The 11708-nt window shown below is 38.2% G+C and overlaps 1 protein-coding gene across 2 annotated transcripts in view; it reads left to right on the forward strand.

Annotated features, from left to right (window-relative positions):
* lhfpl2 (lipoma HMGIC fusion partner-like 2) overlaps positions 1–11708 on the forward strand; it is a 73426-nt gene that overhangs the window by 26041 nt on the left and 35677 nt on the right. Inside the window, exon 2 of one of the 2 annotated variants that reach the window (XM_015389050.1) lies at positions 4918–5004. The exons of the other annotated variant lie outside the window; for it this stretch is intronic. The gene's annotated coding sequence lies outside the window, so the exon portion shown is untranslated. The remainder of the gene's footprint in view (positions 1–4917; positions 5005–11708) is intronic. 2 annotated transcript variants of the gene reach the window in all.

Here is an 11708-nt window from a genome sequence, read left to right on the forward strand (position 1 = left end):
TCGATATCGGTTATCGGCTACATGAGTTTTAAAATATCGGCATATCGGATATCGGCCAAAATCCCAATATCGTGCATCCCTAAAAATTTCCATGACTTCATAAGAAAATATTTCTTTAAAGACAGTTTAATGCAAACTGTTGTTTTTTTTTTTTCTCAAATCTGATCCCTTTATTTTTAATGATCTTGCAAACAGACATGAATATGTCTAGCTTAGATGGGGTAATTGTATAATGATCCAGAGTCTGATTCACCTTTTGTGACTTTATTTAACACAGCAGCTTTAACCAGTGTTCAGCAAATTGCCAAAAAAAGGAAACTATTTATAGTTATAGTTACAATTATTCTCCAAAAATGTATCTGGGTTTGGTTAGCTAAAGTAACTACGCAGTTACTTTTTATGACCTTAAGTGTTGAAGAATTTAGAAAACCTTCCTGTTATGTGAATTTTAAATACAACAACATCAAATAATTAATTTAAAGCTCTACACATCTGAAAAAAATTCAATACTACTTTGCTGTATTTTGGTGTGGCTTGTTTGTCAAGTGATTTGCAACACGATTATATGATGTGATTATGTTTTTTTTGTTTAGAATAAAAGAAACATATTTTTTTTGTCTTTTTTTTAAATTGGCAGCCTGCAATTGGCTATAAAATATATATGAAGCAAAAAAAATTTGATTAACAAGCAATTTTGCGAAAATAAAATGTATTTTGCAAGATAATTAAACAGGTTTTGCACTATTCCAGAAATTGTAAACTATTCAACTAAAATCATTACATACATTATAATGTATTTTTGTCCTGCACATAATGATCAAATCACAGCTCTTCAGTGAGCGCTTTACTGTAGGAACGCTGTTAAATCAGTGGATCTATACTGGGTCATGCTGAAGTTGAGCATCGCTGTTAGGTGTGCCGAGTGACCTTACACCAGGGAACTGTAGTCTGTATTTATACTATATATTATATATAGTAAAGAATCTGTTTAAAGCGCAGTAATGACTTACTCATTACTAACTTTTACAAACGAATTAGTTAAAGTGCTACCTACTGAAAAAGTAACATAGCCACAGTTGGGCTCCCGGGGGGCAGTGTGGGGTTAAAGAGATACAGAGTGGCAGTCTGTGGGAGTGGGGCTTGAACTCAGAAGCTCAGGATTCCAAGCTCTATGTCCTATCCACTAGGACGCCACTCCCCTTCAGGGAATAATGCGTTATTTCCAACACTGACTGTAACCTCCTAACCTTACTTGCAGGCTCAATTAGTGCGTTCACAACCGCGTCCACCTTGTCCGACTTTGAGCTTGTCGAAACCCACCCAAAATAGGTCGGCCGTGTATCTGGCAGTATTATGGATTTACCAAACCTTGGTACGCAGGGACTGGGTTTGCTTCACATTATCATCTAGACTTGAGTGTCCATCCTTTCCCAGAGCAGATTTGATGGCTCTATCCAGGGTTGATTATGTGTAGATATAAACCAAGAGGACATTTCTGCTTCAATTCATGATATTCTTACATATATATTGGTAATAACAGGACCTTTTGCTATATTATATATTTTTTTTTAAATGTGTTAGATGCAACAGCACACAATATGAAATACAAAGAATAAGAAATAAAAAATAAAAAAGGCCTAAAAAATGAAAACCTGTGTAACTGATCCAATGTATAATACTGCAGTCCAGGTTTATAAAATCTATTTATAAACCTTATAAACCTATTTGGTTTTTATTTTTCTTAACATTTAATGGGATCAAAATGCCACAAAAACATAAAAATTTAACATATTTCTGTTTAAACCAAGCCAATACTGTCAGGATTTGGTTGTGGCTAGAGGACCCAAATGCAGAGACAGGGAGGCAGAGGTGAGTTTCTTGTGGATTTATTGAAGTGTTAACAAACAACTGAGGCAAGAATCCAAAAAATCAAAAAATCAAAAAAAGTCAAAATCAAAGAAACCAGAAACCATGGAGACATCAGGGGAAAAACTATCACGACGAGGAAGACTTAGAGAGACGGAGTTGGAGGAAGTTAGATGAGCAACCGCCACTGAGGAACTGCATAAGGAGTGTATTTATGGGAGACTGAAACGAAGAGAGGACTAATGAGCAGAGTGGGAGCAGGTGTGAACAGAGCAGACAGGAATAGGAGCTAGGGAAAAAGGAGAACACAAGAGGGCAGCAGAGGGCAACAAATAAAAAACTGAAAAATAACCAGAGAAGACAACAAAAATAAGAATTAAACCACTAAAAGTAGAAAACATGGAGCAAAGTAAAACTGAAAACTCAAAAGAAAACATAACAGAACCAAAACTGTGACAAATACAATTTCAATCTAATTAAAGAAGCGTTGCCCAGACTTATTAACAATCTGTAAACTAGCCCTTTAGCTGGGATGTTTTCACAGAACCACAAACCACTTGTAGCTTGGCCATCAACGTCATATTTTTCTCCCATATAACCAGAATGCTGCTGGATAAACAACTTAAAAGTGATGGTGGCATCTTCTCTTCTTTCGAAACGGAGTCCTGTCAATCAGCCCAATTTAAATACCATTCACAAACATAGATATAAGATGTTAAGCTTAAATCGCTCATCTTTTTCTCTGTTATTGATTCTAATAAGATTGTTTTGTTTCACCGGATTAAGCTGCATGCTGACAACCACCTGCTGGCACCTTGTATAAAATGCTTAAATTTCAGAAGAACAATTGTGTTTTATTTCGGCCTCAAATTGAATTCTATCAATTGGTTTCTTATTAACGGGCAGAACAATGCTTATATTTAAAATCTCCCAGTTTTCTGCTAAATCTTTTAAACTTAAAGTAGGTTTACTTGTGAGTAGATTTGTAGGTCCACTATGGGTGAGTGGATGCAGTGAAATGAACATACAGCTTTTGAGTAAAGATACTTGGATAATTATTATTATATTGTGGCCTAACTTTTAGATTTATAGACACCTCTTTAATAACTTTGTGAATCATTTTTAAAAAAATCACTTCCTGACAGCTTTGTTGACCATTTCACAGCTGTTTCTTTGGCTTTTGACAAACTGCATGCATACCTCTTGGGAACGAGTTGTTTCCCCACGTCTTGCTGCAGCTGACTTATGGCGTGTTCGCATGCATAGCCTTTTTGCAGATGATGTAAGCAGAAGCCAAAGAGAGATTAATGAGAGATCTTAAATGCCGGGCTAGACGAGTATTATTTCTGTGTAACAATGAAGGTATTTTATCACTATGACTGTCCTTGAAGCCACTGTAGGGACCAATGATTGATCGAAGTTTTACCCCTGAGCTATTTGCAGTTACCCGTCATTTGAGCCTGTGTTAGCATTTCTCAGCAAATTTCATTAAGTGATACTCTCACTAGAGGGTTAACTAAGCTAAGTGCTGAGCTTGATGGTCAATAAGCTTTAGAAGTCTTCCAAAAGGTATGTAAAATGGGGGGAAACAGTTTGCCATTAGTTAATTATCTACAGAAGGACATCCGTGTGCCATTTGTATGAAGCAGGCAAAGTAACTTGAATCCTCTGTTTACAGAGGAAACGTGTTTGGGATTCTTTTTCAAGCAGGAAAATTGTGAATTTAAGAAATGCAGTTTGTCAATTCTCCATTTTTAATTTGGGAAAAGGTTTTTTTTTTCTGTGTGTTTGATGGAATAACAACATCCAGCTAATTTCCATCATCATAATGACTGGTTTAACTTTAAAATCCCTGTCTTGTTTTAGTTTTTTGCTTCCACACTAGGCTATCCGACATTTTGTATAACGGCAGTGTCTTAAAGTGAATTTGTAAAGAGCTGTATTTTTTTTTATTCATAATTTTCTCTTTAAAAAAAATCATAAAAAGGCAAATAGCTCTCCTATTTAGAATAAGAGCAAAACATGCGAAACAGGCCTACTTGTTAACCTCTAGATATCAGTTAAGCAAGTTTCTCTCCACCCAACAAGAACCATCTTTGTAATAAAGACTAAAATGATTTGCTCTAATTTTGCAACTTTAAGATTTTGCTTGAGTATTACAATAGAATAAAGAGTATTTACAGCAAAATATGACAAAAATCGTTATATATTCAAGGTAGCTTCAAGTATGAAGATGCAGTTAGCTTAGTTTGTCTTTACTGGGCTCCTTTGAAACCTTGTCGCCTGTTGAGTTGTCTCGCACAAATAATTTCTTTGAGAATACCCTGGAAATGAGATTAGCTGCAATAAATGAAATCAAACAGCAGTTATTTTAAGTATAAATTGTGTAACAGTGTGAAAGAGAACAGCATAATTAAGGGTATGACTTTCTCTCGGTTCGTTTTCTCCACAGGTCAGAGTTTAAAACTCTTTGATCGGTTTAATAGTTTAAATTATATTGATGGATAACGATTCAAGCTGTTGCAGAGGGGCTTTCTCAGAAATTTACAAATTAAATGTGACCACAGCCTTGCTTCTTATTGACCTGATGAATATAAATCAGTCTCTGCACAGTTTAATCAGTCCAATTTCTAAAGTAAATACTAGAACAGTTCTCACATTCAGGTGGAAATATTAACTAAAACTGGAACATTGAAGCTTGCACATTTTAATTCTGTGTTCTATCAAGTTGTTCATCATTCAGTTATACCTTTCACCTTTCTTTCTCCCTGGTCTGAGTCACAACCGTTATGTTGTGCTCAACATTATGCAACTTTGCCCTGCGTTTCGCAGACGTCAGTGATTGCTCTCGTTTTTCATGAACATGTGAAACAGTTTAAGCTCCTCCAGGTGCACCTTCTTCCCTCTGACATGATTAGATGGAAAGTACCAATGAGCAATGATACTGCTGGGGAGCCAGCGATGACTTAAACCGTTAGCCTCTGGAGGTGGTATGGTTTTGTCATTTGGACTCAGCTATTTTTTTTTTTTCTTTCTGCCGTTTCTCTTCAGGTGGTGGAGCAACAAGAAAGAACTCTTACATCATTTGTTTTTTTAAAGGAGACTTGGCTTCTATCGCTGTCACGTTCCACTCCAAAGGTTGGTGTTTTGCATATTTTTCGGGGTACCGATCTCAACCTAGAGACCTTTTCCGCCTTTCCTCACCCCTTTCCATTCTGTCTACCATCTGTCAATACATTATAGGATTCCTCTTCACCAACAGATTCCCAGAACATTTCCTAAGGTTTTAGAGGGGATTTCTAACCATTTATCTTTGCAGAATCCCTGTGGATCATGGTTCTTGTGTCTTTGTCTGTCCTGTAACTTTTAGATGTGTCTCAGGTCCAATGCACCTGAATCAAAGGAGAGAAATACTTACTTTTAAATGTATACTGTACATATACATTTAAAAGTTGTAGGATTAGTTTGTGAACACTGCTTTAGATCAAAACGAATTAACGATCCATTTTTAGTTTTTATTTACCGTAGATGGATGCTTTATTTTTATCTCCCATGAGATTCTCATGAATTAGGAAGCAGAAACTGCTACACAGCGCATCAATTATAATTATTGAAGGTGTTTTGTTTTTTTCTGAAGATGATTCAGTGAAAGATTTTACTTCTTATTATCCAAAAGCTCTGTTGGATGCAATACCAGTCTCAAAACAAATTAGACCTGCAACTAACTGACTAAAATAAAGCTTTTCCTTTGGAGGAAGACAATACAAAGGCAAACACAGTTTCCTGTTATTCTTGTGATGATATTATTGGGGTTCCTGACACTTCTTCCAAGTGGAAATACCATCTGCTCCCAACGCTTCAATGGTTCTAGCATATGTTACCTAACATTCCCCTGCCTAAAAGCCCTTTTAAGTCTGTCACTTACTGCCAGTCCTAACTCAAACTTGCAGCAAATGCATTCTGGACATTTTGTTACCTATTTTTTTAACTATTGTATTTGATTATTTGAAGCAAATCTTACATTTTAGGGGGTAAGATGTCCTATCAGAGAAGTGAATAGCTCTGACTACGATTGGCCAATAGGGTGAGGCGCTGGCCGTCGCCATGCCAAGAAACACGCGCCTGCTGAGAAATGCATCCCCTCGCTCAAAGTTAGAGGGGAGTAGATACGAGTTTCTGTTTTAAAACATGAACCAAATAAGCCTAAATCTTGATGTGTAGTCACTAAATATTCCAGTTATTATCTCATATGAACAACATTCTAGTCAACATTGGGTTGTCTAGAATCTTGATTGGTTCTGATTGGAAAATTTGAAGGGAGAGCTGCACGAGCCGTCCATACAGACTTTTTATTCATTCATAGAGATACAAAACATTGATTACAGAGGGAAAACGTGAGGGACAGAAATACAGCAGGTAAAATAAATATACCAGCTGATATTAATTTGCACTGACAAGGGGCAGGATAGCTTTCTAATTATTGAGAGATTTCAGCTGGTGTCTTGGCTTTTCCATGCCTTTTTGCACCTCCCTTTCTTCACATGTTCAATACTTTTTCCCTGTTCAATTCCACTTTGTTACAAATAACTTAATTTCTGGACATCTATGGTTTGATGTCTTTGTATGTGTGGATATGATGGATTGTCACCGACATGTGGTGAAAATGTCGTCAATAGCACCTCTAGAAATGTATTTACTGACAAAAATGGTGGCATGTTCAATACTTATTTTATCCGCTGTAAAAAAATATAACTCTGATTGCTAATGTTTGCTTCAACAACCTTGGACAGACCATATTCCCCCACACTTATGAAAAGCTTTGGACGCCCCTGGTCCTAGCCTAACCAAAACCTTGTAATTAAGCATCATCTGTTAGACAGCTACTGACAGAACTTTTGCTTGGATCTTACATTATTGCAGTTTAACAAAATACCTTCAAACGGGTTTGTTTTTTTGTGACACAGGCAGGTTTTATAGGGGGACTTTTGGGAAGGTCATTCAAGAAGCCTAACTCCAACGAGGTAAGCCAGCACTGAGGTGGGTTTGGGTTTAGAATAGAATAGATAAACCCTTTATTGTCTTACAGTGTGGAAATTCTGACTATTTTAGGAGCATCAACCTAAATTGTCAGGCTAAGATGAAAGGGAATTGTTCAGGATGTTCCAGAACAACATTGGTTTCCAGCCGCATGCTAGAAATAGCTGCTTCACCATTATTACTCTCCACAGTAAAAGCTCTTAAACCGCACATTTAACACATTCAGGTTCCGCTGAAAGTTTTAGCTGCGTGCGTTAAGCCAGGTACCTTCTGGAGAAACAGTTATGTTGGGACAAGGCAGATATTGAGCCAGTTCGCCATGATGGCAATAGTAACGATCAAACTTAAAAAAATGTACAGCACTGCATCAATCATTAAGCATGGCGGGGGGAGCATCATGTTGTAGGTTTGCTTGGCTAGGGATTCACAAAAAGTGGATGAAATAATAATAAAAATACAGCAACATTTCAATGTTTTAGTAAGAGAACTATTTAAAAAACACGCATCAAACCCTGGCCTTTGCATTTGGATATATGCATATATATCATCTGAAGTTCAATTTTATATACAATAATTCTGTTTTAGTTTATGATATTATACTCCTGCAAAACTAATCTAGTAATCCGTGTAAAGATATTCCCCTTGTCTGCCTCACCAGAGCTTAAAACCAATCATATATATTTATCTGCTGAATTAGGAAGTGGGGGCTGGCTGTTTAAATATGGAGGTAAACAATAGATCTGGACAAACTGAGCTGGACCACCTGTGATGGCTATTGAGCTGGAAAGCCCCAGCTAACGTAATAAACACACTACTGGTGTGTCGATGCGCCCTTAGAGTGGGGAAACATCATGTCAGCAGCTTGCTTCCTGTTATCGCTTCCTTGTTTTTGCTGATATTAAACAATAATTGTTTAAAGGTTTCATCTTTATTTTGGTCAGATCCATTCAATCGGGCTCATTTCTGTCACTAGTTGCCATCCAGGTAAAGTTATTCTGCACACATAACTTTTTTCTTCCCAGTTGTGTCTGCAGGATATCGGTGCACTATACTCTGACATGGACTGGTGTCTGTTGGGTTTTTAGAGCATTTAAAAACAAAAACTACTTCTCATTTTACTCCCCTAAAAGCAGCCTAACAATAGCGAGACATTTCTTCCTTTGTCACATTCTCATCTCCTCTTTGTTATTTTCTCTTTCCTTATTTGTGCCTGTACCTCGTCTCCTAACTTCCAACTCTAGGGTTTCTTTTGCTGAGAGCAGGGATGATATCACTTTATGCTTTTAGTATCCAAGACTCAAATGAGAGAGAGAGAGAGAGAGGCGATGTTTCTAATGCTTCTCAGCAGTGCTTACTTTTTGATTTGAAGGAGAGGATCAGGTTGAGCTCTGAGTGCCCACAGCAGCGTCAGCCCTGCCCCCCTGGAGCGCTCAGATGAAGCAGGCTCCCAGGTCTGGGTTTGTGGGGGAGTTTAGGTTGTTTTGTGCTATTGTGGGAAACTCCACTGGGAGCAGGAAGGTCGGAGCCACAGGGAAGTTAGGATTAAACTTCACCCTCCCAAAGTAGAAAACAAAGGGAAAACAACACTTCTAGAGCCAAACACTGAGTCTGTCCAGCTTAACAGACTGACTTTTTTTCCCCAAATCTATAGGATTTGAAGTGGAAGGACCCTTTTCTTTGATGCCCCCTGAGGGCAGTAAGCAAGGCGCAGGCGGGGCTGGTTATAGTTAAGCATAATGGAAACAGTGTTAGACCTGAGGGCCTCAAATACTTTGACTCCTTGACATGGGGGAGGATATGGAGTCCTTAGGGCTGTTCAGTTAATCAGCTGTCAGATGAAAGAGGTGTCAAGAATTTCTTAAGGGGCATTTTCACTTCGTCGTTTAGTAACAACTTAAATGAATGGAAAAGCAAACACTTGTTTTGTTTGGAAAATGCAATGGAAAATGAATTCAGTCTTAGTGGCTGTATCTTAGTTTGAAAGTTAACTAATCCTCTGCCACCATGATGCATACATTTTTTTGGATCCGCTTTTTACAATTCCTCGAGTTTTATTAATTATCTACCAGTATTAAATACTGGTATCATGTTTGTTGGCAATGATGGCTTTAAAACACCTACTGTATGGAGAAATTAGTCACATGCATTGCACTAATGTGATTTTGGCCCATTCTTCCACAGTCTTCAAATCTTGAAGGTTACGTGGACCTCTTTTATGAACTCTTTAGTTCTTTCCATAGATTTTCTATTGGATTCAAGTCGGGTGATTGGCTGGACCATTCTAGCAGCTTTATTTTCTTTCTCTGAAACCAATTGAGGGTCGTTGTCTTGCTCTAAATGTCCACCCATATTTCTCCATCATCCTGGTAGATGGCACAAGATTTTTATCCATAATGTCTCTGTACATTATTCCATTCATCCCTAATTCAATTATTTGAAGTTTGCCAGGTCTATATGCTAAATAACATCCCTACGCCATGATGTTCCCACCTCCAAACTTCACTGTTAGTATGGTGTTTTTGGGGTGACTATGTTCTCCCAATATTTCACAGGTTTGTCTAAATGTGCAGCAAACTTTAAACGCGCTTCAACATGCTTTTTCTTCAGCAGTGGTGAGCGTGCATACAGGCCATGGCTGTTGAGTGCATTACCTGTTGTTTTCTTTGAGACAATTCTACCGGTTAATTCCAGGTCCTTCGAAGCTCTCCACAATTGGTCTTTGGCTGTTGGACAACTCTACTGATAGTTCTTTTAACTCCTTTATCAGAACTCTTGCGAGGAGCACCAGGTTGTGGTCGGTTTATGGTGAAATTATGTTCTTTACACTTGCAGATTATGCCCCAAGCAGTCCTCACTGGAACATTCAGAAGTTTAGAAATCCTTCTGTAACTGATGCCATCATTAAGGTCTTGAGAAAGATCTTTAGTTTTACACATCAGGAGACGTTTCTTGTGTGATACCAGAGCCACCTTTTTACAGGCCATCATTTGGGACTGAACCAGCTGATATTAATTTTCACTGACAATGGGCAGGATTGCATTGTAATTACTGAGAGATTTCGGCTGGTGTCTTGGCTTTTCCCTTTTAGGCTTTTTCCACTTTTTTTCTGTGCCATCCCACATTATTACACATAACTTAATTTCTGAACCTATATGGTTTGATTTCTTATGTATGGATTGCATGGATTTATATCGACATCTGGTGAAAACCTCCAGAAATAAATTGAGAAAAACTGTGACATATTCAATACTTATTTCACTCGCTGTAAATGCTACATCAACACTTATGGTGATTTACACCAAATGCTAACAAGGCAAACTGAGCGAATGGTTTACATGTTGAGATCAGTAGAAATTGTCAATTGTTCATGCAAAGTGCATGTTTTAAGCAGGTTTGTTGCGATAAATAATGAGGGACTGGATGTGATTTTGATATAGGGTTAAGAGAGCCCAGCCAAGACAAAGTTTCTTTTAAATCAAATCTCATGTTAGAATGATCCTTCCTTCGATGGGGGACAGCATACTCTGATACTGGGTCCCAGGCAGACAGAAGTACTTCTTGATGCTGTTATTATCAGGCTGGAGCTCCTGAAGCTGGATGTAGTACTGGCCAAACAAGGAAGTGGAAGAACCAAGGACATTAACGTCATTTTTGGTCTTTTTACATTTTTTAAATGAGGTTCACAAGTGGAGTTGAACATGGATGGAAACTCCTCTTATTTGAGGATTTAAAAAAAATTCCTTGTTTACATTTGGTCTGAATATACAAGTTAAAAATTAAGAGGCAAATATAGCTTTGATGCTACCTAAACTAATATTTTAACCTAACTAGAAAGGTGTTTAGATGTATTTATGGCATTTCAGGGGGTTTTCCCTGATTTCCTGCTGCTTGTACACCTCTTTAAACCTCTGCTCAGATATCACAAGCTATGTGATCGATGGCACAGATATGTAGCTGATACCATACAGATGGTTTCAGTGGGGAGAGGCAAAGAGCAAAATGATCTCCGGGCAAGAAGTCACAGAGACCTTTTTGCATCTGTGGTGGCCTGGCTGACCACCCACTTAGAGGCCAGGGAAAAACATGTCAGACGGTCTTTGTTTTGTACCTCCTTCCTGCGCGGGCTCAGTGGACCATTGGTGTTTTGGTCAATATGAGGAGATGAGGCATTGTTGACCTTCCTCCCTCAGAGGCACCATCCCTGTAACCAGAATTATTCCTGCTCCTTGTCATCTCTCAACCACTCTGACATACAGTCGGTCAGATTGCATAAACAGATGTTTTAAGGGGAAACGGTAACCATATACCAAAAGATCAAAGTCAATTTTTTCCCACTTAGATCTGTGTGCTCATGTGCAGAGTTTTCATTACATACCATGTAAGTAATCAGTGTAAAGAAAAAATAAACTTAAGGGATGCATGAGCTTGTTTTTCTTTTCCTCCTGTAGTGCTGTTTAAATTAAACACAGCTATAGGTGTTATTCCTTATTGGCACCTCTGGGTTTGCCCCACAACTCTGGCAGGTGTATTCCCTGCAGGCTGAAAAGCTATACTGTAGGTCTGTTCAACACTCAAACATGTGCTCCATTATTTCCACCATCTTTCGTCTTTCTTTCCCACGCTCCTGTCCTGCTTCCCTTGTTGCTGAGCGCAGGGATTTTCTCACCTTCAACACATCCGCGTGTTTATGATCCAGCCATGCTCCCCTGACAGCTCATAACTCCACAAATATGCCGCTTAGATAACAATCCTACGCTAAGATATGTTGAACTGTCTGTACTAATGACAAGAGTGTATTTTATAAC

The sequence above is a fragment of the Cyprinodon variegatus genome, unplaced genomic scaffold, assembly GCF_000732505.1.
Source record: "Cyprinodon variegatus isolate N-32 unplaced genomic scaffold, C_variegatus-1.0 Scaffold446, whole genome shotgun sequence".
NCBI classification, from domain to species: Eukaryota; Metazoa; Chordata; class Actinopteri; order Cyprinodontiformes; family Cyprinodontidae; genus Cyprinodon; species Cyprinodon variegatus.